This window comes from Glandiceps talaboti, chromosome 15, assembly GCF_964340395.1.
Source record: "Glandiceps talaboti chromosome 15, keGlaTala1.1, whole genome shotgun sequence".
Lineage (NCBI taxonomy): Eukaryota > Metazoa > Hemichordata > Enteropneusta > Spengelidae > Glandiceps > Glandiceps talaboti.
In genome coordinates, this window is record NC_135563.1 from 3,299,422 (window position 1) to 3,304,606 (window position 5,185).

General features: G+C 39.3%; 1 pseudogene; it reads left to right on the top strand.

Annotated features, from left to right (window-relative positions):
- The first annotated feature begins 2,271 nt into the window (after positions 1–2,271).
- On the top strand, positions 2,272–3,108 carry LOC144446837 (transmembrane protein 45B pseudogene; annotated as a pseudogene).
- The last annotated feature ends 2,077 nt before the right edge of the window (positions 3,109–5,185 follow it).

A 5,185-nucleotide genomic window follows, 5' to 3' on the forward strand; every position in this document is an offset into this window, starting at 1 on the left:
CTGGTATAGGTTGTGGTATAGTGCATTGGTCTGTCAGGATCTGGTATAGGTTATGGTGTAGTTCATTGGTCTGTCAGGATCTGGTATAGGTTGTGGTGTAGTGCATTGGTCTGTCAGGATCTGGTATAGGTTGTGGTGTAGTGCATTGGTCTGTCAGGATCTGGTATAGGTTGTGGTGTAGTGCATTGGTCTGTCAGGATCTGGTATAGGTTGTGGTGTAGTGCATTGGTCTGTCAGGATCTGGTATAGGTTGTGGTATAGTGCATTGGTCTGTCAGGATCTGGTATAGGTTGTAGTATAGTTCATTGGTCTGTCAGGATCTGGTATAGGTTATGGTGTAGTTCATTGGTCTGTCAGGATCTGGTATAGGTTGTAGTATAGTTCATTGGTCTGTCAGGATCTGGTATAGGTTGTGGTGTAGTTCATTGGTCTGTCAGGATCTGGTATAGGTTGTGGTGTAGTGCATTGGTCTGTCAGGATCTGGTATAGGTTGTAGTATACGTTTCATTGGTGTTAGGTTATACCAACCTATACCTATACCAACCTATACGCAATCATGTTTCTGACAGACGATCAGAGGGTACATTCACTTCTTTTTTCAAAACACCCCATGTATGGCTAATAATATTAGATAATATTAGGTCAATACATCCAGAGATAAAACCATGGTTGTATTAGATCTCCCTAATAGACCGTGAACAAGACTCGATTGCCAACTTTCTATTCACTAACTGGTTTACAAATGTAGTGGTCTGGATTTTATTTAGAGCGTTGGTATTTAAACTAGGCCACCATAAAACCTGGCATTGCGTAAAGATACTCACGATATTTTGTCTCTGAAAGGCAAAACAAGGATGAGTTGTGAAGAGACAAGATAACATGATTACATTACAAATGTAAAGCTCCCCAAGTTTACCATAATGATTGTTGAACCAAGGGCCTCTTTTGTCTATATTTGAATCTGTAGTGGTCGAAGTTGAACCAATTTCATCAACTTCGCATTTTACAGTGTCTATTCTTTTCACGCTGGTCATGTGAATTTCATTGTAGATTGTATATCGCTCAGTTCAAGTCAACAAATGAAGGTCCTTGCTTGATATAACAAGCATCCAGTTTGAAACATAAAATACAGGTTTTCACGAAATTGTTTGGATTTCCTGGGAGAGTTTCATAATACATGTGTAACTCATAGACCGTCACACATCGTACAATACAAAGTATTGACTTGTATACAGGTAGATTTTGTTCGCTGTAACAGTAAAAGGATTTGCTGTTACATACGTACAGTACTTGGGGAAAACATTTGCTATATGGTACTGTGAAAGGGGCCCGGGGCGGTACCAGTGGCAAGCTCCTGGTAGGGGAGAGTGGCCAGTGTTGGCAACCCCATTTTAGGATTTTAGGCCAAAGGGCTACAAAACGCATCCCACAAATAAGGGGAGTAGGCCCCCCCACCCCAAGGGTTGATTTTTTAGTATCAAATTTCTTCCATCTTCCCCCACCAGACATCAAAATTGTTCAATCTTTAGAGCCGCTCGAATTCCTGATGAAATCTCACTATATATTGGAAACATTGGTTCATATCTGGTCAGATATCATTTTTGTACCCCTATACGTTTTTAATTTGTTTTAGACTGTTTAGGCTTGGTCTGGTCATGTAATATTCAATACTTGTAGTGCAGAACACCCGATTTACAAAGGTCAACCTGATCTGAATACACCCGACGGACTCAATCAAACCTGAAATAATACCATTGAGACAACAGGGAAAGAATACACTTCATAACCTTTTGATGGAAGGAGGAATGTCTCTGCTTGCACAATTTTTAAATTTTAAATTTAAATTTTTAAAAATAGCAACAACTTTTACTGATGCGTGTACATTATTGGCAAAATGTATCAACCAACGAACATACAGTGGCTGAACTTGGGGCTATCAACGTCTCGGTTGCAAGTATTTCAACTCTTATTTCACATATTTTTCCCAAATAAAAATTGTGCAAGCAGAGACATTCCAACTTCCATCAAAGGGTTGTGAAGAGGAATCTTTCCCTGTAGTCTCAACGGTATTATTTCAGGTTTGATTGAGTCCGTCGGGTGTCTTCGGATCTGAGGGTATCTGACACTATCTGACGCTGAATATGACGCTATCTGAATCTGAATCTGAATCTGACACCAACTTTATACTCGTGTCACATTTTACCTCTAACACCGATGGTTTGGACACTATTTTCGAAGCTTCGAGTACAAGTCTGAAAGCGGTGCTTGCAGATGGGTATTTTTGGAGGGCACGCCTTGCCTGGCAGCTTCTTTATGTGTTTCGGCATTTGGTGCTGTATCAAGTTTTCGTATCGACTAATATCTCCGAAAACAAGGAAAACCGCAAACGAACAGTTGGGATTGGCAAGGTGCAATTGCTCTGTCGAAGCTGAACTGGTTGAAGGTATTATAATTGTTATCATGACGTTCATTGGTTTTATTGCTGAACAGTCATGGCCGTATAAGAAGTGGAAGATGTTTGACTACCACATCGATCCACCAGGTAGATTCGTCAATGGAGAAGAATGGCAACATTGCACTATGTATACTTTCTTCGGTATCTGCGGAGCTGTTTTGATCATGGCTCGTACATGTGTACCTGGTTTGAAGGCATACGAAATGTTTTTTGGTGCCCTGGCATTCTTTGTCGAAGGCCTTTTGTTTTATTTTCACGTGCATGGCCGATCGTCCCTTGATATTACACTTCACTATCTGCTGGTGATAACAGTCGTTCTCGGTAGTATCACCGTCATGGCCGAAATGTGGAAGAAGGACGACAAATTGTTACCATTCATTCGCACTGGATTAACGATGATACAAGGAACATGGTTTTGGCAGGTTGGTTTTATGCTTTACTCTCCAACTGGCGAAGAATGGGACGAAGAAAGCCATGATAATGTCATGTTTGCCACAATGGCATTCTGCTGGCATATCGCCGCCAACATTTTAATAATGGCAGGCCTCTATGGAATAGTATCGTTTTGTGTGCACACGAGAAGGGCACATTCCATTGATCGTGAGCTTGAAGTCGAACTATTGAGCGTCGAAAGCGTATTTGACAATAACTGACAATACTGAATCCTCATTTCATTTCAAGAATCGGGTATTTTGGTTACTAGTAGTGGGAAAACATGGACTCAAAAGTTGTGGGTTGTTAAGAGTGACCTTCGCGATATGTATTGACTTTATAATAATTACAAATAATAAGGCTAAAAAAAAAAAGGTTTTGTTTCCCGTCCTCGCGCGCGTCATTCCAAACCATGCGCATCGTACGTTTTTATTCTGCCCCCCCTTTATTGTTTCAGACGTCACTGGCGATTTGTAAAAATTCATTCGACTACTGTAGATCCACAGGCAGCTGACAACGTTCTAAATGTTTCAACTGTACAAAAATTCAGTGATTGTATTAGTATATTTAAAGGGTAATTAAAGTACTGGTAATTTGATGGTACCTCTATACATTTCCTCTGAATACGTTGGAACATAGCGTATCATGTAGATGCGTACATACATGTTATAAGGATGAACGAGTATTCTGTAATACATGTGTTGTAGAAGCTCGTGAGACAGAACGTCTAGCGGACACAAAGACAGTTTACAGTATACGTAACGCTATGCGAAGCGACCGAAATTTTCACGATAAGGACAACGTTTTTAAAGAAATTATTTCTTAAATTTCCCCATTTCTGAGTTCATATAACACAACTGTAGCAAATATTTCTATGAATCGTACAATACTTCATGACTACTCTTGCAACATATGTGTAGAAATAAACAAGGTAGGAAAGCTTGAAATGCGGAAGTGACTAACAATATCCTTCAAACATCATTAAAAGAGAAAACCCGACAACGCAACACTACAATTTTATATGCATAGATAAGTCTTTGTTTAATCATGCATTTTACTCATTAACAAACTGAAGCGAGGATTTCTTTTTTTTGGTAGTATTTTTCGATTACGTCCTCTCAAGCTTTCCCACCTTGTCTATATCATCATTCATGTGTATTAGTGTGATATGTGCGCTTACGTTCGAGGAGAAGCGAACTGCAGAGAACGCGTACGCGTTCGCTGAGATAAACATGAACACTACCCGGGAAACACGTTCGAATGTAACTAACATGTAAAGACGAAATGCATTGAGGTACATCTAAACAAGAATTCTTTAACTACCGTAAATATATAGTATTGCAATCACTGAATTTTTTTACAGTTGAAATACTTCGTACGTTGTCAGTTGCCTGTGGTAGATCAGTGAGGGGGATGTTTTATTTTTGTATCGCTATGCTTTTGTCCATTCAAGTGTCCGTTGGCAGCAAAAATCTTGCGTCCATTTGGACTTGTCGATGTTGAAAGTTCCACCAAGGTATGCAGATTGTACGAGGACTTATGTAAAGGTATTCTAAGTTCTGGGGATCGATTTATTCTACCCCAACAGTACGAACTATGCCGTATTGAGGCTTTGGTGTCACGTGTATATGAAGGAAATTTCCAGAGTGTCCCCCTACAAGCAAAACTGGAAGACATAGTGGAATTTGGCAAGTACTTAAAGATCGTTTTGATCGAAGACTGTAATAAAGTGTCACAGCAACCTGTTAAAGATGCCTTCCATGTTCTGATGAACTCCACAATGCCATTATCAGGTGGTTGCAAGATCGTAACTAGGGATGGCAAAAGCAGTACCAGTCCTTGGGAGAACAGTTTGACAGCGTTCTTGGGAATGTTTATGGTTGATCGATCCACCAGTTGTGTTTCCATACCCCCCCCCCCCCCATAAAAAATGAAAAAAAAAAAAAAACCCGCATCACCGCATCATTTTTGAAATTACTTTAGGACGGGGAACAAAACCTTTTTTTTTTGGCCTAAGCGAACTTTTTTAAAACTGATATTGGATTTCATATGCTATTTATCATGATCAGATTAGGATGTCTCTGCATTGTTAGTATTAATTACATGATTGTACATCAAGTTAGCGTGATGTGCCATGAGCTTTAATTAGATCTAAAAAATAACAGTGGTCGATTTGAAAGCCTGTACGTGTTGTGTGTTTTTAAATATTTGTTATTTTCTAAATTCAATCATGAAGTGAAGTGTTTTTCCATCAAATGATATCAACAATAAGAATTGAATATATCAAGTACAATATCA